We start from the raw sequence: 25,288 nt of genomic DNA, 5'->3' as shown, positions 1-25,288 counted from the left end.
ATAAACTGTCTTAAAGCACAACTACTCCTTTCTTTTCTTCTTTTTTTTCTTAAATAAATTTTTGGCTGACTATAGAACTTCTTCAAATACAGTTGACCCTTGAACAACATGAGTTTGAACCCTGAGGATCCACTGATATGCAGGTGGTTTTCAGTAACTACATTACAACCCTGTGAATGTGTTTTCTCTTCCTTATGCTTTTCTTAGTAATGTTGTCTTTTCTCTAGCTTACTTTAAGATTGTGGTTTATGATGCATACATGAAAAATGTGTTAATCGACTGTTTATGTTATTGGTAAGGCTTCCAACAACAGTAGATTATTTGTTAGTTGTATGTTGGGGGAGTCAGATTTATACTCAGATTTTCAGCAGCACAGGGGTCGGTGCCCCTAACCGCTGGGTTGTTCAAGGCTCAGCTGTATAATATTTTTATGAAGTACATTTTCTTAATGATGCTTTGCATCCAGAATACCTCTTGCATTTTTTTTTTAGCTCTCATACCTTAACAGAAAACTTGGTTTGTTAAAATCCTTTTTTTTTTTTGAAGACTTATTTATTTATTTGAGAGAGAGAGAGAGAGAGAGAGAGAATGAGCAAGGGGAGGGGCAGAGGGAGAAGCAGACTCCCTACATGGAGGGACTCCATCCCAGGACTCTGGGGTCATGACCTGAACCAAAGGCAGATGGTTAACCGCTTAACTGACTGAGCCCCTACGTTCCCCTTGTTGGAATTCTCATATCAACATTCTCTGCCTTCAGAGCTACGCAGTTTGTTGCTTGCTTTCTTCTGTTGTCAACTAGAAGTCCAAGACCAGCCTGATTTTGTTCTTTCATCTTAGTGGCCTGGGTACCTTTATTTTTTCCCTTCCCCATGTGATGCTGGCAATCTTCTTATTTTGACCTCAGAATTCAAAAGTTTCCCTGGAAAGTAAATAAAAGACAGTTTTCCTTAATTTATGTAGGTGCTTATGCAGATGTATCTATGTTTTCGTTCCTTGGATGTCTCGTACAGAGTGAGCTCCCCCCTCCCCCCGCCCTTTGGGAACCAGGTATTCCTTTGGGTCAGAAAAGTTTCCTTACATGGTATCTTTCAGAATCGCTTCTGTGATATTTGTTCTGACTACTCCAGGTACCGGAAGTGTCTGTATCTTGGCTTCCTCTTCTGTCTTCAATATCCATGATAATCGACCTTTTTGTCTCTTTGCTCTCCCTTGGGTATGATTTTTGAAGTTTGTTTTTCACATCGCTGATAGGATTTTTGAGTCTTGTCTTTCCTTGGTATGGGCCCTAATGTAGGGCCAATACCTACCTTTTGAATTACACTTTTGAAAACTGACAGTTGAAAACATTCCTAATTATTTTTTGTATTTCAGTTTCTTTTTGGTTTCATTCACGTGTCTTTCTTTAATCTTTCACGTCTTGTTCCAGAGTCTGGGTTTTCTCCCCACCCCCACCCCCCTTTTTTTTTGGCAAGCAAAAATCACTTCTCTTTTTTTTTTTTTAAGATTTTATTTATTTATTTGAGAGAGAGAGAGCGTGCGCACACAAGAGCATGAGCAGGGACAGGGGCAGAGGGAGAAGCAGACACCCCACTGAGCAAGGAACCTAACGCAGGGCTCCAACCCAGGACCCTAAGATCATAACCTGAGCCGAAGGCAGATGCTTAACTGACTGAGCCACCCAGGGTGTCCCAAGCAAAAATCACATCTTGTTTGAAACTTACTTCTATTTCCAATAGTGTATCTTTTTCCACATTACCTTTTTCCTTCATTTCTTAGATGTTTTAATTTGTTTTTATCAAGTCTTTCGCAGCCCAATGTGGCATCGTTTTGGCTTACTCATCATTGAATGATTAAAAGTCTAGCCCAGCCTGAAACTTGTTCCTAAAAGATCCCATACCTTCTGGAGAAGATAAGATTCCTTCTCTCAGTCAGAAACTGACTGAGACAAAATGACCTCCGTGGTCCAACAGCTGCTGCACAGACTTGGAGGGAGCTGGAATCATGGGCACTTTCTGCTGGTGTTCTTTGCACGGGTTCTGCTATGTGTCAGATGAAGCCACGGAAGGAGAGAGTTTCCTGATCCCAGATTTCTCCCTGACTCTGCTCTCACTCCACATACCCTGTGTGATGCTGACTAAATGCCTCTGATATCAGGGCCCTGCTATGCGGCAAGATCTCCCGCCTCTGGTAGGGTAACCTTGGGGTGGTGGTGCTTCTTCTAGGTCCTTCTACTCTCATGCCTTCTGAATGCTGAGGTCCAGATTCCCGGGAGTAGTTTTGTCTCCTACCAGCCATGACCTCCAGCTTTCATTCTTCTCGTTTAGGATGGGTACTCACGCGTTTCTCTCAAGATCTCTGCTTGTTTTATCCTCGATAGTGCTGCACTCCTTTCTCAAGAAGGAGAATCAAAAGTCCCATCTGTGGATCGACCTTTTATGCTACACTTCCTATGTTCTGTCAAACAAAGGTGTTTTTAAAATGATGGCATGTGTCTGGTACCCCGCTCTGTTTTCTCTTCTTTTCTTTCTTTCTTTCTTTCTTTTTTTTTTTTTAAAGATTGTTTATTTATTTATTTATTTGACAGAGATCACAAGTAGGAAGAGAGACAGGCAGAGAGAGAGGAGGAAGCAGGCTCCACCCCCACCCCCACCCCCAGCAGAGAGCCCCATGCGGGGCTTGATCCCAGGACCGTGGGATCATGACCTGAGCCGAAGGCAGAGGCCTTAACCCACTGAGCCACCCAGGAGTCCCATGCCCTGCTCTGTTTTCCAGCAACTCGTGCATAGTTCCTCCTGTATCTACATTCTTTAGCTAGTGATGTTGAGGTCGAAGGAGAGTGGGGCAGGGCAAGAGACTTCTGGAAGAAAATCTGGTATTTAGGGGCACCTGGCTGGCTCCCGTCAGTGGAGCGTGCAGCTCTCAGTCTCGGGGTTGTGAGTTCAAGCCCCATATTGGGTGAAGAGATGACTTAGAGGGAGGTAAAACACAAGAGACTCTTATTCTCAGGAAACAAACTGAGGATTGCTGGGGGGCCGGAGCAGGGCATGGAGAGGGTGGCTGGGTTATGGACACTAGAGAGGGAATGTGCTATGGTGAACGCTATGAAATGTGTAAGCCTGATGATTCACAGACCTGTACCTCTGGGGCAAATAATACATTATATGTTAATAAAAATAAATAAAAATAAATAAAAATAAAAATATCAAAAGCACCCCCCAAAATAAAATCTTAAAAAAAAAAAGGAGATCTGATATTTCAAGATCTACATCTCTGAAAACACAGATGGAGAGGACTGTGAATTTTATAAAACATTTGTGAAATTCTCTTAAATAATGAACTCCCCCAGGACACCTAGCACATAAAGTAATTTATAAAAGTTAGGCTTACACAGAAATTGTCAGACACACAGTCTTTGTTTATAGTAAACTACACCTGTATCTCTGTAGTAGTCCCCATGAGCGTGAAGCTGAGTGTGGTCCAGTTAGGCACAGAAGAACACCCAAGTGGCAGACAGTTACTCTGCCTGCGATAGTGTTTAGGATTCACAAGGATGTCCGTTTCACCCTTTGCACTTTCCCTGGCAGCGTTTGGGTTCTGGTTTTTCAGCCTAGCACGTGTTTGCTTCACTCCAGAAGCTTCGGGGATCCTTGCAGGACCTCCCCTACTAAGGAGAGCAAGACTGCCCACATACTTTAAGGAAACAAAGAACAGTAGTGTCCCATGTCTTTGAATAAGAGTGGAGAAATAGCTCTTTCCACATCTGAGCACAATGTAGTCAGAAGCAACAAGAGAGTAGCAAAGCACACTTTCCTTTCTTTCCTTTTACTGGTCCACCTTCAATTATTATCCATCAAGGCGGCTCAGAAAAAGAGACTGCTGGGGGCGGGGGCAGCAAGGGAGGGAGGAAGAGACAGGGGTGGGGTGGGGGGAGTGCGGAGGTGGAGTTGTGGGCGATTGGAAGAAGACCTAGGTGGAGCTGGTCTGCTTCCTGCCAGGACATCCAGGTCACAGACAGTTCTAGAACGGAGGGAGGGCGGCATGCTGGGGCTCTGTGGAAGAGACCCAGACTTAGTGCTGTGGCTTGCAGGCCGGGTCAGTGGCTCATACTGAAATGTCACTGTGTGCATTGCAGTTTGGGCTAGAGATCCACTTACAGCTTAAGACACAAACTCCTGACTTTTTTTTTTTTTTTTCCTATGAGACTTTAATCTCTCATTTACTGATAAAATTATATATGGGGAGGAGACGTGATGAGAAAATGGACGAGGAATCCTTCGCCAGTCCCTGAGCCCGGGTTCAGGGGCCTTGGTCTATAGAGTGAGCTGCTTCCTGTTCTTTGCCACCCTGGGCACATGAGACCAGCTCATGGATCCCCGGAAGCACATGTTGTGAGGTTCAGGCCTGGCGGTGACCACCTTAGGATCCCTGATCAATGTCTTTGAGAGCATGTGAAAAATGGGCCAGGAGTCATCATTACAGATTAAGAAACAATGGTGGGGGGGGATACCCTGGACCTAGGGTATCGTTGTTTCCCGTGAAACATTCTGATGTAAAAGCAAGGGCTGGTTCCTAATGATAGACCGTGTTACCTGTGGCAGATGGGGACATTGCTGTGTGTTTTGACATGTCAGATGGAAACACACCTGGCTCCTGCATGTTCCCCTTAGATTTCCCACCCCAGACACGGACAGGCAATCTATTTTGAAATCATACGTGAATATAACACTGACACATTGGAACGTGCTTTCCACGGTTACTCGTACACGTACCTGACCTTGGAAACACCTTTCACATCCAGGTAACCATCACGTGTTTAACACCGAGGCTCTCTTAGTGGCCTTGATTGATTACTGAATATTGATTGAGCGTACGTACTGTGCAAGGTGTTCTTAATATACAATTTCATCTCCTGTCACAACTCATTTGAATAAGTATCATCATTGTGCCTGTTTTATGTGTAAGGGAATATAGACTTGGAAAGTTTCTGTAACTTGTCCTAGGTCACATAGCTAGTAAGCTTTGAGGCTCATCCCGGGGTCTCTGACTTGATAACCTACATTTTTTCCCTACTGCACTGTGCTGACTCTTGATTTTCTTACAGAAGAGAGGCTTTGTTTCTCCTAAAGGTCGTGTCATCCCAGAGTCTCTTAACCCAGAGTTCCAGAATCTCTCCTCCTGAGCTGTCCCTTTCCCCAAAGATCACACCTGTTTCCCATGTCTCTTGAATAATCCTGACTCATGAGCAAATGGTCCTACAGAAGGAGCGGGAGGGGAATTGTGTCCCCACAGTGTTATCTAAGCACACAGTGTTGTAAGGATAAGCCTTGCAGCGGTGCAGGGATCATGAGCTGTATTCGCAGGTCCGTTCAGAACTGGTTCTCCGTGGCTTTGGGAAGGCAGGACCCTGTCCAAGTTTCTACGTCAGTGAAGTGAAAGGGTGAGGGTAAGGTCCGATCTAGTGCAGTCAATATGCAGTGGAAAATAGGAAGCCTGAACATCTAAAACAGAATTTAACGCTGTCATAAAATGGAACATACACAGTGAGTTAATGGAACACATAGCTCATGATACAATTCACTGATACTGTGCCCCGTAGTAGTTGGCTATTAGTGGGAGCAGATCACATAACTGACTATAATTTGTAGTACTTTACAAGACTATACTTTCAGGGATCATTTCTATAGTTTATAATTTGTAGTACTTTTACACAAAACATTTTGTCATTTTTCACTTCTTGGTTTGTTGACTAATGTCTATAATGAGTGGGTTTTCTTCTGATATGATACATAATTTTGATATATACATGTGTATGTGTATAATTTACATATAACCTTCTAATAGTTGGGCTTCTCTGTAGCTTCCTCTTCCAAAAACCTAAGTGTGAAGCATTTTCTTGATCCCATTATTCTTTGTCTCTTTTTATTGAGGGGCTCTTGGAAAGCATTTGCAGCTGTTCCCCATTGCTCAGATCTGGGGCCTTTACCAGTCTCCCCTTCGTAAAGTCTTAGCCTAGGAGAGGACCAAACAAGGAGACCCCTGGTTTGTGGATTCAGCTTCCATGGTCCTTCCCACCAGGTCCTGTTCTTTTGGGGGGAGGTTGGGGCTCCTAATGCCAACCTAGGAGCAGACCCAGGGACTGATGGGGACTCAGCTTGTGTCCCTCATGTTACAGCTGTGTTGGCTGCAAGCATCCCACATGCTTTCTGCCCTGCATCTTGCCTGTGGGTCCTCCTCCTCCCTGGATCCCTTCTCCAGCCTGGATGCCTCTTTGCCCCATAACTTCCTTTCCCTGGCTTTCTGTTGGCCCCGCTTGGCATTTCAAGCCTCACCTGCTTCTTCCGCCTGTTCTGCTCTTGTGATCATGCCCTCTCCTGCCTCTCTAAACCTCTGCCACAGTGTTTATATTTGATCTGTGCAACTCAACTCAGATCCCCACAAAGCCTGAGTCAAGCCTGGTGCTTTGGTGAGCTCACGGCATTTATGGTGGGGTGGGGCCTCTCTTCCTGCCGGGTCACTTGCACATCTCAAAACTTGCCCTTCCCTGTGAAATTTGTTTTAAATAAATTATGCTCCGGCTGCCGGGGGCTCAAGGCTGACTAACCTCAATTGTGGGGCTGTTGGAGCACCCTCCCCCGAAAATTGCTATCGGATGGAGGACTGGGAAGAGGAGGGGGCGCCCTGAGGACTGGTGTTATATCCCTAGAATCCTGGCTTCCATGGCCTGGTGGCGGGGCTGAGAGAAGAGGCACAGAGAAGGGTGTAGGTGACCTCAGGCAGGAAGAGAGCCCAAGAAAAGAATGGCATCGGAGAGAAGGACTAGCCCCCGACCTGCCTTTAGGGGGCGCCTGGCTCCAGGCGCACAAGCTCCAAAGCTGGTCAGAACCAGGTCCTTTCCAGTTCCCAGTGATTGTGGACAGATGGCCTTAGATGGGGAGGAATCAGCCCCAGGGGCTGCACCCACCTCCACCGGGGGAACCCCGGCGTTCTTTCTGAGGGTAATGTATAGTCTTCAAGATAGCACTCTGCCAGGCACTTTATATTCATGATCTCCTCATTAGCATATCATATTACATGGTATCATAATAATTCCTACTTCACGAACACATTCCTGAGGCTCCCATGGTCCTAAGTTTGCCCATCGTCTTAGCAGAGAATGACCCCAGCCTGGGATTTCGACGTTTTCCCGTCATTACGGTGGGCCTTAAAAGTGAAGCAAAATCAGCTTTTTACAATGAGAGAGTTACTGTAACTTATCTCCTGATTCAGAATGCTGGCGGCTGGCCTATGCTGGCGTTTAAAGGAAAGCAAAGCTTTCGATTCTTTGGTTAAAAAAAAGAAATCAAAAGTTTTAAAGGACAAGTATTTTTTTCGGAGGGCAGAACGCTGACCAGAGTATATGCATAGTGAAATGATGTGTTTCCCTGGTGTTAATATTGACAGGGTAAGAGGGGAAGAGTTACAGAGCAGAAATCCCTGGGGCTTGAAGGGGAGGCACCGTGGCGACCAGTGGGGAAGGATCCTGTAGACAAACTTCACCTACTTTACAATCTGGGTTAGCACAGCTCTGCTTCACCTTCCCCTGGGATCAGAAAAATAGATGTTAGGCCAGTTCCTTGGCTTCTGCCTCGCTCACAAAGGACAGTTTAGTGTGGGGGTAATATTCATTCCTTGAATTCCCCTGGCGTGGGTTTTGAAAACTTTTAAGATTTATGGATTAGTTGAGAACCCTCACTCTGAAATGCATGAGAATTTTCTCCTTGCAAAATAGATTCCACTTGGACAAAATCTCGTTGTATTTCTCCTCTTGAGTTATTGAAACAAATAGATTTTAAGCGTCTGGCTGGCTCTGCACCGCATCCTGTTAGAAGGTCAGAATGGAAAAAGATGGGTGTTAGCTGTGCTGCTGGAAGAATACATTCGAAGCCCCCTGGGGAACCTTGGAACTCCGAGGCTCATCCAGTATCCTGCAGGCACATTTTTTTCCCCTTCCTCTTGGTATAAAATCAATGCTGGCATGGAGCGGTTTGCTCTCCGTGTCTCATTAGAGTGAAGACATTAATATTAGGAATTTCGTGTTCGGTTTTAGCCTTTTGATGGGGGTTTTTTTTTCTTTCTTTCTTTTCTTTTCTTTTTTTTTTTTTTCCTTTTGGACTACCTGTGTAATTTCAGGAACAAGCCCGGCTTTGTTATGCTTCCTTAATCTTACCTCACCTGGCCTAGATAACATGCATTCCAAATTGAATTGAGAGTTTGCAGGGAGGCAGCTAAGCAACAGGCTCTAACAGCTGGGTCATTTTCTAAGAATCAAAGGACGTGGCTTCAGTTTCCAGGTCTGGCTTTGGCCTGCTTGGTGAGAGCTGACATTTAACTTGTCTCAGCCTGTGCACTTGGGGATGATTAAAGTGGCTGTCTGATTCATAACTTATAGGTGATTACACTTGTAAAGTATTTGGAAGCCCTCTTCTTTCATTCATTTATTCAAACAAACATTTGTTGTTGAATGAATGGTGACTTTGATTTAAAAACACGACAGACATAAAACACTGGCAGCTTGTAGATAGCAATTTTTTTATTTGCTCTCCTAAAGGAATTTCATTACCAAATCCTCGTGAATCTTGAACCTCTGAGAAGAATAATCCTTTCCTTTGTTGGAGTTTTAAATTTAGAATAATCAGACAATAGTGAAACATTCTGTTCAAAGCATTCCTTTTAGGCTACCCATTTATTATACACTGCTCTTAAGAAGAGATGAATTTGATTAGCATTGAACATTCAAGTCGGTGTTTTTGCATTGCTAATACTGGGGAGAAATTTTCAAAAAGTTGTGCCTGCTGTTTAATATTATTATATAGTCAACTTTTAATTATCTGTACTGATGGAATATAATCAGCGATGTGTGGACTCCAAAATCATTTCCCTTGGCTTTGGGAAGCTTTTATTTACCTTCCATTATGGTTTTGCTCAGACTAGTATTAGAATTGTGCCACATTCTTTGTGCACACAGCTCATCATAGAATGTAGGATGAAAAGCCCAAAAGTATACCAGGGGGTTAGGGGAAGGTCAACTGGAATTCAAAACATTTATTACAGATAATACACAGAATGAAGGATTCCAAGATTATTCATCTTGATTATTAGATAGAAACTAATGACCCATCTTTCACGGCAGTTGTCTAAGGGGGAAAAAAGCACAATAAACCACTTACAAGTTTTCTGTGTACTGTTCTATTATTGTTTCCCCTTTTGCCTTTTGAAATTTTGTAAAGTCTAACCTGCTTAAGTCACCCCAGTAACCCAGCAGCAGTAAACGCTGTCGGATCTGTGACCTCCAAAGTGTGCTGTGCACACCCCCTCGGGCTCTAGGTGGGCCTTTTGGGGGAGTAGAAGGGCTGGAGTCTTGACCTATTAACGTTTCTAAAGAATGTCACTGTTACTTGTGTTGGCTGTTACTGTTTATTACTAAAAATACCTCTTCCCTTTTTGTTATTCAGGCTAAGCTTGTTTTTTATGGGCAGCAATTACAGAAGGGAATTTTTGGAGGGTTTGTCTTCTGCATAGTGGCCTTCTGGATCTCAGAGGTCTTCTCCTCATAAAAATATATTTCTGTGTCAGCCTGCTCTAAAGCCCTCCCCTCCTATCATTTTAGTGTGGTTCATTCACCTGAGCGATTGTGAAATTGCTTAGTTGTGCTTTTGGAAGCCCATGAAAGCTGGCTCTTCAGTGTGAGATAAGGGATGCTCCGTGAGCATGAAGTTGTGGACACACAGGAAAAGAAAACCATGGCGATGCAGTTTGGTGTGGCACCAGTCCTTGGTAAGTCAGGAAGGAGGTCTCCAGCCCCACTCACCTGGCCTGTTGGTTGGTGGAATCTGGTTGCCATCACTGGGCTTCAACAAGTTGGAAACTGCACTTCGTATCTTCTGCTGGCCCGCCTGGCATCTGGTCAGGGTTTCACCTGATTCCACGCCCGTGCAGGTGACGCTGTAGTACACAACACCTCATCACCCCAGCTGGACACCAAGCAAGGAGAGCCTTGGGAGGGGTGAGGCGTGGCTCTTTGGTGGAGGCTGGTTTCTAAGTTCATGTTCTTTCCAGCCAGCCAGCATTGCAAATACATGTCCGCTTGCAACCACCACAGGCCCTGGAGCAAAGCTGACTTCACATTTGGGAAACAGACTCTGTTGTCTGGCCCCAGGTCTCTTGCTCTCCGGCTGCCCCGTCCCCATCTTTGCTGACCCGTTCACATCATTTCCACATCTGGAAGCCAGCGTCCTCGTGTTGTCCTGACTTACTCCCTTGCTCTGACCTCCTGGAAAGGAAAAGAAAACCAGTTTCTGAATGTCTGCTCTGCGTGTGGTTTGGGCCGCATACTTTTATATACATAATTGAACTTTATCTTTGCACCAACTTTCTGAGGCAGGTGTTTGTCTCTTTTCACAGCTGATGAACTTGAGAGTCAAGCTAATACATAACTTCCCCAGAGTTACAGTAAAACTAAGATAAGTACTCAGCTTTGATTCAAAATCTGTTCTCTTTCCATATATGTTTGTAGTCCTCTTTCTTTCTTTTTCTTTCTTTCTTCCTTCCTTTCTTTCTTTTTTTCTTTCTCTTTCTTTCTTTCTTTCTTTCTTTTTTTCTTATTTCTTTGATATTCCACTTCCAAGGTAGCATATTATTCCTACATTTACCGGCCCCTGCCGGGTGTGACAAGCTCTGTCTATGTGCATCAAAGCATCATTCTGGACGCACTCTCTTTCTTTTCCTGAATCCTAGACGGCTCGCTTCTGTTTCCAGCAGTGTGGAGAACTCGGTGGCTTCTCTTTGCTCTGCTGGCCAGGGATGTGTGCTTTCCTGGTTTCCTAATAACACTTGAACGGTGTCGGGAGCGCAGATACCTGACTTCCAGCCTTCTCTCCTAAGTGTAGGATTTGGCAGCCCTGCACTGAGGTCTGTGCTTCCCCTTCCACTGAAGGGAGCTTTATGGTGTTCATCAGAGAGCTGCGGGAGACATTCCTCCCAAAGAAACACTTTCCTGCCCTGCTGCCGTCATGGTGACCGGCAGAAGGCGCGGTCCCTACATGCCCAGCAGGGCTAAGGGGCGTGGGTGAGCACATCCGTCTTGTACCCCGGAGACACTTCGCTGCTGACGAAGTTCCCTTACAGAGCCCAGAGGAATTTTCCTCCTTCCACCGGAGGTGTTCATAACCTCTAATTTGCTCACCATGCCTCTTGTAGAAAGGAGTAGGAGCTGAAGCCACTGGCGGGCTGCCACGCAGCCGCTGCGGGCGCGCGTCCCAGAGCGGTGGCGCTCCGGCGTGGGTGCAGGGATGCAGATGGGGCGGGCCAGGGAGGCGGAGCCCCCTGGCCCGGCCCCGCCCCACGCCCGGAGGTGTGTGCCTCGGCCCCCGGACAGCCAATCAGGGAGCGGGGCGTGGCAGCAAAGGGTGGGGGGAGGGGGGAGGGGAGGAGCTGAGCTGAACGGGTGGGTGGGTGGTCTGGCTTGTTGGAAAGAGCTCCTTTGCAAGACGTTAGAATAAATGTTTCGCCTTTTTTTTGTACTCTGTGCCTGACAATGAAGGGCATAGCCCTTGCTGGAGATGTGTCCTCATACAGGTTCTGCCTTGGGAAAAGGGCTCCTCTGTGCCGCTGCGGTAACCTCCACTTGCTGCTGTGGGCATAGAAGTGGGCGCTGACCTCATTTTCCGTAGGAGTTTATGGGGATGGGAGGAGGACTAATTAGTCCCTCATTAAGCACGTACCACGAAGTACAGTAATTCTCCTGAAAAGGTAATCTAGTCGCGGAATAAAAACCAGACACCCTTGCGAATCAGAATACAGAGTCATTTTAAATAAAAGCATTTTGTAGTTGTGGAAGATGATTGTGTTTGAATAGGATCTTTACATTACCGTGTTAGAAAGGGATCCTTTAAAATGTGATTTGAAGGGCACCTGACTGGCTCAGTGGGTAGAGCATGCGAGGTTTGAACTGGGGGTTTTGAGTTCGAGCCCCACACTAGGTGTAGAGGTTACTTAAAAATAAAATATTAAAGAAATTTTTTTAAAAAGGCAAATTTTATTTTAATATTTTTGCCCAGGTTGAAAGTTGTCTCAATCTGGAGTTTCAGCTGAGGTTCCAGACACTTTTTTTTTAATGTAAAAAAAAAAAAATGCTTCCAGCACCAGATACTAAATATCAAAATAGAATTGCTTTGTTTACCACACTTTTCAAAGTAAATGGGAGTCGGAGGGCTTTCTTGACCAGGAAGGAAAGGCTCGCTCTTTTTTATACTCCCTGGCTAGGTTCCAGCTTACTGGCCTAAAAAGTAAAGGCACTACCAGTGTGATTAGTATAAGGCCCCTTGGCCCTACTTAATTAAAACAGTGAGAGAATATAATAAGAAACAGAAGACTTCACTGTCGATGCCAGAAAGAAAACACACACACACACACACACACACACACACACTTAACAGTCCTTGATAACACTGGTTGGTTGTTTGACTTTTTATCACATACAGTGTTTCAGAGACATGCATCCTATAGTTGAAGCCTCTGATTTTTCCTCCTCCACCCCCCCCCCCGCCCCGCCTCCCGCCCTGGTCCCCTTGCTGTCTGCCTCTTACACATTTCTTTGCTTGTTGGGGTTAACCAGTAAGAAAGAGACCAGAGCAGAGAAAGAATGCAGAAACATGGTCAGGATAATTTAAAATTCAGATAGTGGTTATGACCCATAACGGATGCTGTGGGGAAGAAAATCAAAACTGTTGACAACAATATTGGCCAAAAGCTATGTTTCACACACCTGGGTTCATGTAAGTTACAGAAGGTAGACTAGCTCCTCTCGTGATTCACCTCCCTGTCTGCTGTGCACTTGTGCTGTCCCTTGTTACTGTTCCAGTAAAAAGAGGTTCTGTTCATTGTCTTTGCTTCTCCTTATGCCCTTTATTTGCTAACTCTCCACGGGGCCTCAGCCCAGTCTGTTGCTACTGGGCAGGGAAAGATCCAGAACTGACTAGTGTGGCATTCACACTCTGAGCCAGGATCAAAGGTCAGGAGCCTCATGCTCTGATTCTGGTTTTTGGGAGAGGGAAGAAACCTTTCCCTCTATGCCTACAGCTGTCAATATCCAATTTTTAAAATTTTGCCATTGTGAAATAAAAGCTAATAAAGCTCTTCATCTCTTGAATATCAGTTCTGGTTCTCTCTAATACTGAAGGAAATAAGGAATTCTCTCAATTTGCCGTAGTGTTGTGTGTTTTAGGGTCCTACGTGACTTCCTGTTCCCAGTACACAGTTTCGGTCTCTGGAACATAACGTACTCTAGGTTCACACTCTTTGACACCGTTGGTAGCCACCTTAAGAATTAAATGATTGGGAAATATGGCCATGAGGAACTTTCAGATTATTTATCCTCATCCACTCTAAATTATCAGTTAATGCACATTTGAAGGTGAAGAAATAAACCTATCTTGGGAAGGAGCTCTCCCTTGTTATGGTTAGTGAGGAGTAAAGTATAAATTCACCAGTGTGACAGGTGTAGGATGTTTATTTCTTTGTGGATATTGATAAGTTGGGGCTACCAAGTAAAATTTTAAAAAATTACATTAAATAGGTCTTCTTCTTGATTTTAATATGATTTAAAGACTGGTGGTATACACTGCTGTTAGGACCACAGATTAGCATAGCCATTTTGGAAAACAGCTCAGCTGTGTTGGCTAAGTCTGCGTGTTCACGTGCCTTGTGACCCAGCCAGTCTACCCTTAGGCAGCACCCCAGAGAAACTTGGCTTCTTTGTATTGTTTCTAATGGAAACCACATTGTTTTTAATAGGGGGAAAAATTAAAAATAACACTAGAAACTGAAAGTGTCTTAAATCTATCAGAAGTAGAGTGTTGAAAAATTGGCACAAGGGAGTATTATACAGCCATAAAAATGAATAGAGCACAGGTTATTTGCAACACCATAGTTAAATACTAGAAACAGCATGGTGTGAAAAAAAACTGAGGCCCAGAAGACTCCATGTAATAGGAGAGAATGGTTTATAAAGCACAAAATTAAATTGTGTATTTTAGGGCATGATACATATAAAATTCAGGGTTGTGGTTACCTTTGGTGAAGGGCTTAAGGAAATTGCAAATAGGGGTATGCAGCACTGCTAGCAATGTCTTGAATAGGATGGTAGATTCATGAACATTCTGTTGTTACATTTTGTAGATTATATACACATGGCTTGTATTCTCATGGAAGTTTCAAATTGTGCATAATACAAATATGTATTTTTTGGATTGAAAGTTTTTTCCCATTTTTATGAGATAGAATTGACATATGACAGTGGTCTAAGTTTAGGGTCCTAGTGCTGTGTAACGGTTTGACTTAACATATATCGTGACATGATCACCATGATAAGTTTAGTTAATAGCTAACATCTCATATAGATACAAAAAATAAAAAGAAAAAAAATTGTTTTTTTGTTTTTCTTTTTTACCTGTGAAGAGATGTCAGGGTTTACTTTTCTTAGCCATATTCTTATATATTATAGAGTAGTATTAACTGTTGTTACCATGTGGGCAAATACATGTTAAAAATACAAATATTTTTAAGGTGATAACGTATAACACAAGTCAGAATTTTTTCTTGTTACTTTCACGTTCTACCCATTTCTTAGTAGAGTCCCCGGGGTCTTGATATCACACAGGAGTGGTTGGGAAGGTCTAGTCCGACAGTGAAATCCCCAGGGTCGTTTGGGTGGCATGGGGTATAAAGCGAGGCTGACAGTAACCACTAAGTGGAATGAGCTAGAAGACACACACAGAAACCCCCACTTCCTTCCTTCCTGTGAACACCCCGAAAATCTTGGGGATGGAGGAAAGAGGACCCAGCAGGTAAGGCTTGGTGACCTTTTGGAAAATCCATATTTATTGCCTCAACAGTGACGAATGGTTCCAAATGTGGACAGTTGGCGTGGCTTGGTTATTACGAGAAACTTGCTCTTTTGCTGCCCACTGTTCTTTCCCGAACAAAATATGGCCTTTTGAGTGAGGGGGGATTTGGCATGTGTGCGATGATGTAATCTGTTACGCAGCCAGGCAAAGTGTCACCGGCTCAAAGGTTCAGTCTTGCAGAATTAACAGCAGATCTGCGAGAAATTGGTCCACGTGGGAGTAGGAATTACAACCAAAGTGGAAAATGCACGCCAGGGCTGGTCTTGGGTCCCGAAGTTCTCCACTGCCGAGACGCGTCGCGGCTGGAGGGGCAGCGGGTCCAGGAGGGGAGGACAGCTGTCCCCAGGGAATCGTCAGCTCCGTCTTCAGAAGCTGAACAGAGGAAGGTGTGACAAGCTGGTGTGCAGAGGGGGAGCCTGACTCTCGATTTCCATTACATGAGTGCATGGAATCAATACCCAACTGAGCGTTGGTCACAAGGACACCAGAGCGCCCCCCCCAACCCCCGCCCCGTGTAGAGTGGTATTTTTCAGACTAATTCTCAGACAGGAAAATGTGCAGCGTGGCTCTTGTCTAAAATAGTTTCGACATCATTTATGTAATGTCAGTACATCTGGAAGTGAAAATGCTAAGAGTTTCATTTCACTAAAAGTGGAAAAAAAATTTTTTTTTAACTTTAACCTTTAACTTTAGATCACAATTAGCGGCATTTTCACCACCGCATTGAGAGTATCGAAGTGTGTGTAATCATTGACACCTCGAGCCAGAATCAACTGAGAACATTTTATGCACCAGGAACCTTATGTAGGTTGTTAGGGAAAATGTGGAGAGATGGTCAGTGACTCTCAGGGCCTCATAGTTGAGAGAGGGAAACCATTACGTTGGACAAATAGGGTCTGTGTGGGGGCATGTCATAGGGGAAGTGAGGTTAGTGGTATCTGAGCTATATCTTAAAGCAGGAGTAACATTTGAATGAGTGCAAAGGACATCCCCAACTGTTGATGAACCAGCATAAAGAGGAATTTTGCCTTATAAATTCCTAAGATTTCACCGGATTTTATGATACAAACACAAGCATCATGCTAATGAAATTAATAGTAAATTCAAATAAAAATAAAGTAAATTGAGACTTTTTCTCCCTCAATTTGTTCAACCTTTCCACCTTAATTATGTTATAAAGAACAGCATTTTTGGGGCGCCTGGGTGGCTCAGTGGTTTAAGCCTCTGCCTTTGGGTCAACAGGGAGCCTGCTTCCCCGCTCTACTTGTGATCTCTCTCTGTCAAATAAATAAATAAAATCTTTAAAAAAGAAAAAAAAAAAAAAGAACAGTATGTTTGCATTACGTTAAATTGCCCAGTGGTTGTGGCCAACGAATAGAATCATAACTCAGTTGAAGAGTAGTTTCATATTCTAGTGGTAAAACAATTAGAAGTTAAGAATTTAGCATTTTTATAATACTTTTGCTCTGTAATTCTAGTTTGTTTCAAAAAATGGGTGAGCCCCAGTTAGAAATCTGACTTGCTTTTTCCTGTATCACAGAGCTCAAGAGGAGCTGAGAACAGAAATCTCAAAATGCAATAATGCTGGTACGTTACATTGCAGTACTTAAGCATTTGTTATGCCTTTGGGCCAGCATGCAGGAGAGAGAATGGTAAAGGGCCAAATTAAAAGTTTGCTTCTTAACGTAAAGTATTACCAGTTCATTCTGCTCAAGCAAGTACTGGCAACACTTGTAAACAGTTCGTTCTCACATTATTTTTTTTTTCCAAAAAACTGTTACAAAATTGCCTTGCCTGTTTTTCTCTCCTTTGCACAGTCTGTGTCCTTAGGTTTCAGCAATTCTAAATCAGAACGGCATCTGATAGATGACACATGGAATGTATTTGCTAATCATCTATGGCCTATTCATTAGGCTTATAGGGAATATTTATTTATCAAATCATGACTCTGTCCAGTAATTAAAAGAAAGGGACGAATTTGGATCTCCATCATTTTTTTTTTTTTTAAGCAAAAGAAGTAGTTTGTAGTAAGCACTTCTAATCATCTCAGCTGAATGTTAATAGCGTTGGGAGGATAAGAGTTGTTGTTTCAATCATTTAGATTTTATAGATAATTTTTATATAGAAATACATTTCTTCTGTTGAGGCTTTTGTATCTCTCCACATATGTGGCAGATTACTGAAAGAACAGTTTGTCCTTTAGCTATAGTAAAACTCATCTTTATCCCTAGTTTACTAGATGCAAACTTCAGCCCTTTTTATGGCCTTACAGAGACAGTAATACTAATTAATGTTTTAATAGGAAAAAGTGTTGGCCAATAAAACTGTTAAATTTGAAGCTTTGATTGTAAATTCAAGTTGGTTGCCCTAATGACAATGTTGATACTGATAATGATTATGCAATTAATATTTATGGAGTGCTTCTAGAATGCTGAGCTCTGTTGTAAATATTTTACTTATATGATTTAATTTCCCCAACTGCTCAGTTAAAGGAGGTGTTCTTAGGCCCACTTTACAGATGAATTCATAACCATTATATCTCACATTTAGTAATGATTAAAATATACTATGTTAATAAGTATATTAACTGGGTGGCTCAGTTGGTTAAGCATCTGCCTTTGGCTCAGGTCATGATCCCAGGGTCTTGGTATCGAGCCCCGCATCAGGCTTCTTGTTCAGTGGGGAGCCTAGTTCTCCCTCTCCCACTTTCTCCCAACTCATGCTCTCAGTGTCTCTCTATCTCAAATAAATAAATAAAATCTTTAAAAAAATAACATTTTAGGGGCACCTGGGTGACTCAGTGGGTTAAAGCCTCTGCCTTCAGCTCAGGTCATGATCCCAGGGTCCTGGGATTGAGCCCCACATCGGGCTCTCTGCTCAACGGGGAGCCTGCTTCCTCCTCTTTCTGCCTACTTGTGATCTGTCTGTCAAATAAATAAATAAAACCTTTAAAAAAATTAAAAAATAACATTTAAAATACTCAACTCTGAAGCTTTGCACATATGAAATTTGTATGTATCATAATAGCTATGTTTGTATATGTATATGGCATATATATGCATATACATGTTTGTACGTATATATATCTATGTATATATGTTCTTTTGTTCATTCACAAATATTGATTTGTAGACTGTATGTTATAGGCTGCTGTGTTTAACTCTGGAGATAGTATAGTCCCTTGCCTTTAAGGGACTTCCAGTATATTGGGAGAAGTGGACTCATTTAAGATAAAAGTACAAGAAAATATGATGATTGCTTAATATTTTTAAAAGATTTTATTTATTCACTAGAGAGAGAGAGCACAAGTAGAGGGAGCAGCAGGCCAAGCAAGAAGCAGGCTCCCTGCGATGCGGGGCTCGATCCCAGGACTCTAGGATCATGACCTGAGCCAAAGGCAGACACTTAACCGACTGAGCCACCCAGGGCGCCCCTGATAACTGCTTTAAAAGGGAAAGTACAGGGTGTTGTAGAAAAATGGGCAACGAATGGGCACCAGCTTCCTAGAAAGTACCAGAGAGGTTTTCACAGAGAGGAGTCCTATTTCTGAGACTTGAAGAATGGGTTTGAAACAATGATGTGCCAAAGGGACGGAGAAGATTAGGGTACAGAGAGGAGCTAAAGCAAGGCAGGGTTGGTCAGGTCCGGAAGCCACAGGGATGGAAGTGCTACCAGACCAGGGACATGGCGGGCTGGGTTAATTCAGCAAACACTCATTAAATTATGATAAAGGATGTTCTTCTTCCCACCTTCTCTCCTTCCTTTTCTCATTTATTCACTCAGCAGATTTCTACTGAGTGTCTCTAATGTGCCAAGCATGTGTTGAATACTGAGGGTAAAGGGTGGGCAGGAACATACACAGTTTTGCTTTCCTGGAGCTTACTAGTTAGTAGGAGAAACAAGCAATCAACGAATCTAGAAAAAAATAAAAAAAGAGGCAAAATTAAAAAGGTGACTGGTATTTAAAAAAAAAAAAATCAAAGTGTTTCCATCAGAGCATGTGGTAGGAGGTAGTGATCTGGTGGAGGTCAGGAAAGGCTCCCCCAATGGGAAGAGGGCCGAGCTGAGATCTGAAGGAAAAAAGAGTACAAGGTCATCTGAAGAAGGTGGGTGATTTGGGGAGAAGTCTTAGTGAGGAGGAGATCATGTGCAAGGGTCCTGAGGCCTAGGAGAGCAAAGTACTTCTTAGGAATTAAAAGAAAGCTGGAAAAGCTGGAGTGCAGGCTGCAAAAGAGCACAAGGACTGGACCCTACTGGGCCCTGGTGGCCACATTAGGAATTTAGCTCAATGGAAAGTCATTTCATTACAGTAAGAAGGAGAGTGGGCTGAAGGGTGGCAGGAGCAAGGGCAGGGAGACCATTTGGAAGGCCAGCGCAAATTTCCAGTGAGTCGTGCTACTTGGTGGCCTAGAGCAGGGGTGGTGCTGGTGGGGAGAGATAGAAGGCAGTGTGCTGGTGGTGGAATCCATGACTGGTTGGTTGGGTGTAGGGCATGATTAGGGAGAGGAGGATGTCAGGGTGATGTTGGTGCCCATTGCTGAGCTAGGAAAGCAGGGGAGGGCAAAATCCACTGCTTGGATTTCCAGGAAATATCAACTGGGTAGTGGGGGGGTGGGGAGTGGATATCATAAGGAATTGAGGTTTGAGGTTGGCCTTGAAGAATGAGTAGGCATTTTCTAGTTGGCACGTTGGAAAAGGCATGCTAATCAAAGGGACAGGCATGCATAAAAACACAGAGGTATCACCAGAATAGTCCAAAGAAATACACACACACACGACTAAAAGGGAAATTAATATGTGACCCACAAGTAACTTTGCTGGTTTCCTGACGTGCTCACATTTGTTTTGTGTTGCAGTGATTTGAAAACCTCTAGTATACAGAATTTGTAAATAGGTAAAAATGTTTAAGTGTTTTTTTAAACCACAGACATATAAAATATAGAAATTCCTTTCTTTACTTCCATATCTTAAATTAGGGCTTCACATATGGCTCTTGATTTTGTTAATCTGTCTTCTTTCCAATAAAACATAGCCATTTAGGGAGGACTTGGATTTTAGGTTTTTCCTTTGTGGCTTGACATCTGGATTTGGGATTAGTTGGCATTTTTAATTGACTAAAATAACTATGAATTTACTCTTGATTGAAATAGGAACATGTTGATTTCAGTTTAGCTTGGGAATTAAAATTGCAGGGTAGCCACATCCAAAAAGACTGAGTAATGCTAAGACCTATGTAACATATCAACTCGGTGGGAAAAAAATAAGGTGGTGTCAATTTGATAGTTAATGTTTTTATAATAAATGCAGGCATGTTGATAGCAGGATCAATTTGGGAGAGATGGTACAGTCCTGGAATTATAAACATGGCCTCTGTGCACAGTATTGGCTTAAATCCTGGCTTTAACACCTGCTAGCTCTCCGAACACTCAGATCTCTTGAGTAATGATTGCTAGCTACTTTGCAGGATACAATACAATGGGGGTAATGTGCATAAAGCCAAGAACATAGTAAGTGTTCAGTAAACGTTAGTGAGGACTTGGAGTTTTACCACCAATAGCATGCTAGACCTCAGCCATCCACAGGGAGACACATACAGTTGTGAAAGCGGATGCTGGGCTGTTATGGTAAAAGCAGGTACCAAATTTGCTTCCCTTGTGGCTGGAAGGAATCTTAAGACACCATCAAATTCTGTAATGTTGCTGACATTTTCTGGAGGAGAACTTTTTTTTTTTTTTTTTTTTAATTTCTCTGAAGTTCTGGAATCATTAGGGAAGGAGGAGAGAGAATGACATCATCTTGATGGGGACATCCCCGAATTTAGAAGATGGCCAGAAAGCTTCCATCCCCGGAGATGAGGACCAGCCGTGGGCCTGCTTGCTGAGTTCTTGACATTCTGCCATCAGAATTGTGGGTGTGGGTGTGCGAAGCCCGCAGGAGAGAGATTATGCAACTATGTTTCTCTTTTTTGTGACTTCAGCTGATGTGAATGAAGGCCACAGAAAGCTGCCTCACTCAGTGGGAAATTGTTTTTATAATTACAGGTCTAGCCATTTTACCCTGAGTTTCTCAACTGCCACCCCTTCCACTCCAGCAAAATCGGTGTGGAGAGATCTGCGGGGAAGGAACTGACTGCTTATGTGTCTCCAGTGTGATGAAAGCACATGGTACAGGTAAAGACCTCCCAGATCTTTAACTATGAAAGCAACTGTCATTTAGCATAAGTTTCCCAAGGTAGTGCTGACGATGTTTGCCTACCTGGTCTCACGCACACACAAACCCACTACATAAATGTACACCTAGAGATTCACATATTCTCCGGGTACTCATTCTTTCTGTCTTGTAAAAATGGAACCCTTGCTTTTTTTCTGTGGGAAAGAAGAGAGCTTCTAATTATTTCAGGATCACTGTTTAGGATGGATGATAAAGCATTGATAAGAAAGAAAGAATTCTGATGATGGCGTTCATAACCTCAGCTGGGAGAAACGACCATCCAACAGCAGTAGGGAATAATATAATATGTACTATTACCTAACTTTTTTGTTCCTCTTGAATATGTAATAATGAATAATGATATATCATTATTCATTAATCAATAATGATATATCCATTTTGATACCAATGGATATATATTTATAGCATGATATTTAATGATTATATACAGTGGACCATTGAATGCATATCCTAAAATTTATTTAATTGATCTCCTCTATTGGACATTGAGGGTGTCTGTAATTTTTTTATTTTGGGCTTTTTTGCTACCATGAATGTTCTTACAGCTTTATATCAGTTGCCATTACTAGTGACTTCCTTAGGATACTGCCTTACCAGTAAATCGGAGAGTTTAAAAGTTTTCGAGTCTTAAGACTTTTTGATACTACTTGTTGCCAAGTCATTTTTTCTATAAAGTCATACCAGTTTATATTTCCAGAGGCAGTATATGAGAGTACCTGTTTCCATACAGTTTTGCCAGTGCTGAGAATTTTGAAAACAAAGCATCTTGCCAATTGATTATGAGAAATGGTATCTCTGTATTATTTTTATTTTATTTTATGTTCTTTTATTTATTTATTTGACAGAGAGATCACAAGTAGGCAGAGAGGCAGGCAGAGAAAGGGGAGGAAGCAGGATCCCTGCCGAGCAGAGAGCCCGAAGTGAGGTTCAATCCTGGGACCCTGGGATCATGGCCTGAGCTGAAGGCAGAGGCTTTAACCCATTGAGCCACCCAGACGCCCCTCGGTCTTATTATTTTTTTTTTTACAAGGAAGTGTAAATTTGTAAATTTATAATTCATATGGTTTTGAAGAACCTTCCTCCAATAGACAGTAGCATGCACAAAAATCACCAGTTTTTGACATTGGTGAGATAATACTTAAATGGAGAAGGCACGAAAGGGTCCTAGAGAATTTTGAGTGTTCCCCCTTTTTATGGCCAAGTATTTTTCAACAACCACAGTATCACCAGATAGCAATTCTTTTTCAATTTTTTCATTTCTTAGTAAAAGTATTTGCTCATGGCCCACATTAAACATGGATCTGAAATTATTATGAAATTAAAAGTACAGGTATGTGTGTATATTTATTTATGCATGCACCTGCCCAGCGTCGGGAGCCTGAGTCAATGTGATGATGACAGCTCCATACGATTCAGGGGCTGCAGATCACCACAGAGAAGGCTCCAGATTTCTTGGATTCAAATTCCAGCTTTGCTGTTCTCCTGAGGTGTGACGTTGGGCAACTTCCTTCACATCTCGAGTGTCTTAGGTTATAAAATTTGAAGAATAATAGTACTTACCTCCTTGGGTGTGGTTGCAACAAAACATAGGTGAAATGTTGAAAATTATTAAAAAATCCCATTTCAAAACCATAATTGATGATAGTAGAAAACGCTTAGGATAAATGGAAAAAGAAAGCAAAATACGACGCTTAAACATAGCGTACCTCAGTCTTGTTTGCACACATACAAAAATTGTTACTTTTTTCTTCTGCCTCTTTCTTTTCATCCTCCTCTGGCATCCCCACCCCCCAATGTGTAATATATTTCTAAATGGGTTTAATTTGAATTAATGGAGTCATCGCAGTTCTGGAAAAAGTGTCCGACCGAAGTCTGCAAGTCAGAGAGAGCCATTCACCCACAGAGTGGGGACATCAACAGATGACATCTGTTGATGTCCCCTGGCCCGTGGGACCCTGGGAGCAGCCCTTGCATGAGGGCGGGCTGCCTAACTCCTGTCCCCCAGTGAGCACCTCAGGTCAGGCAGGCTTCCTGGACTCTTTGAGCTGCACGTGGAGAATCTCCATCTGGTCTGTGCGTGAGCCGTCGGCCCCATCTCTTCCCCCACGATAAACAAGCTTCCTTTCCCTAATTAAATGAACGAGAAGGTAGAGTGAGAGACCCCCCCCCACCCCCAGCTGTTAGGAAGCATATGTTGCATCCCACATAAACACAGAAGGGAAACCTGTGGGGTTGTGCGGTGCCTCCATCCTTTAGCTACATCAGTCAGTTGAAAAATAGAAGGAAGAAGAGGCAACAGATGATTTGACGTTAGGGAGACAAACGCAAGGCCATTCGGCGAGCTTCGGCTAACGCTCTCCACTGGCCTGCCCCACAACCCTTGCGTGTGAATCTGCACGTTTGCTTTGGCCCACGCTTACAGTCTAATTTGAACAGCTCTGTATTTTTCAATACGAGGAGGAACCTCTGAGTTCCTAATTAAGACAGTTTAGCTTAAGAATTCCTCTTTAATGGCTCATAAATTATTCTCCTGTAAATGATCGTGAGAGTGAATAAGAAAATGCAACTTGTGTTTGTACACATATATCGTTATTTTGATTAAATGAGTGAGTGCCTAAAGGGGGAGAGGACAAGTGTGTCGGCAAATATGGGTCAGGGAAAGAGTTTGCCGTGTCCTGCCAGACTTCAGCGAGGCAGCTCACGGGTGTAGGTAGGAAGGCTGGACGTCATGGTGGTGAGAACGGTAATGGCACTGCCATATGGAACATTTGGTATTTGGATAGCACTTGGACTCCTCCTGAACTACAGAATCAATAGGAACTCAAACAGCGAGGAAGAAACCGTTCCCTTGCTGCAGATCACTGGCTGGGCCGCAGAAATGCAGACATGTGGATTCTCTAGGGCTTTACCTTCTCTAGGAAGGCAGAAGAGTGGGGGACTATCCCATCATATTTAACTGTGCTGTGGCCTCACACCTGTGGTCCCATCCTTTTTGCTTATCTCTATAACCAAACCATTTTTTGCAATCGTGGAGGAAATCTGTCTGCAAGGCCAGGTCAAGACCACTGTTGAAAACTCAGTTCGCAGAGTCCCATGGGGCTTGTGGGGTGATGAGGATTCTGCTGGTATAGAGTGAAGTATAAGAGGCTGAGACCATGTCTTCACATTCTAACTCCATTCAGTCCTGTTTTACCCATTTATTCATCCAGCAAATACCTCTTTGGTAGGGGTACTATGTACTGGTATGGGTCTAAGCACTAGAGACTGGGAATGTAACAAGATAGACAGGAAGCCTGCCCTAAGGGTGTTCACATTTCCAAGGGCAGCACCGTCCAGAGCATCAGAACCTAGTTCAGGTGGACGTGGAGCTGAACTGGTCTGTTTTAAAAGGAGGTAGAGAATGCATCTGAAATGAGAGAACCCAATGGAGAAAGACCCATTGATCTGAAAGGCAGAAAGAACCAGAGAACGGTCAGCCATTGGCCGTGAGGTGTTGGTTACTAACAGCAGTACTGGATTGGGAACGGAGTAGAAAGTGGAGAGAGAAGACAGCTGGTGTGGTACTCTGCTTGGATGCACACAGTCAGGGCCGGGAACATTCCAGCAGCTACGGACTCAACGTAGGTAGGTCATCGAAATGGTGCCCACGATTGGCAAGCCATATTTTAAACCATCGTGGAATGAATATGTTTTTGTCTACGACTCTTTGAACGTGCTAGACGGAGGGGTGGGCGGCCCACGGTAGATGGCGGCAGTTGCTGTGTTCAGCCACGACCCAAAGAATGGGGGGAAGGGTTGATTTACCAGAACCTGCGTACCTTATTCTGATTTTGATTAACCGCATCCTTTTTCTTACCTTATCCACCGTCATTCATGTGATAAGGGGAGATTAAGTATACAATTAATTCCACCTTCCGTGCACGAGCATAGTTAACTTTACGTGGCTAACGTGAAACGGACAAAAGTTCCAGATCAAAAGAGTCTCTTTGGCCGTCACATCTTGGCCTCTCCAGTATTTGGTGGCCTTCTGCTCTTCTTGTTTCTGGGACTGAAACCAGAAACAAGACTCTTGGTTCTTCTGACTTTCTTCTCTCCATTCCTGGGTGATTTCGTGG

General features: G+C 43.3%; 1 protein-coding gene and 1 pseudogene across 8 annotated transcripts in view; both read left to right on the top strand.

The window, feature by feature from the left end:
* Positions 1 to 25,288, top strand: part of ATXN1 (ataxin 1) — a 400,612-nt gene that overhangs the window by 135,689 nt on the left and 239,635 nt on the right. For 7 of the 8 annotated variants that reach the window (XM_032341167.1, XM_032341168.1, XM_032341169.1 and 4 more), the window contains one exon: positions 20,984 to 21,112. The gene's annotated coding sequence lies outside the window, so the exon portion shown is untranslated. Of the gene's footprint in view, positions 1 to 16,345; positions 16,530 to 20,983; positions 21,113 to 25,288 lie in introns of those variants that run through there. The other variant, XM_032341174.1, reaches the window with a different exon arrangement.
* On the top strand, positions 5,654 to 5,723 carry LOC116589486 (annotated as a pseudogene).

This window comes from Mustela erminea, chromosome 4 (assembly GCF_009829155.1).
Source record: "Mustela erminea isolate mMusErm1 chromosome 4, mMusErm1.Pri, whole genome shotgun sequence".
In the NCBI taxonomy this organism is placed as follows: Eukaryota; Metazoa; Chordata; class Mammalia; order Carnivora; family Mustelidae; genus Mustela; species Mustela erminea.
This window is presented reverse-complemented; position numbering and strand designations above follow the sequence as displayed.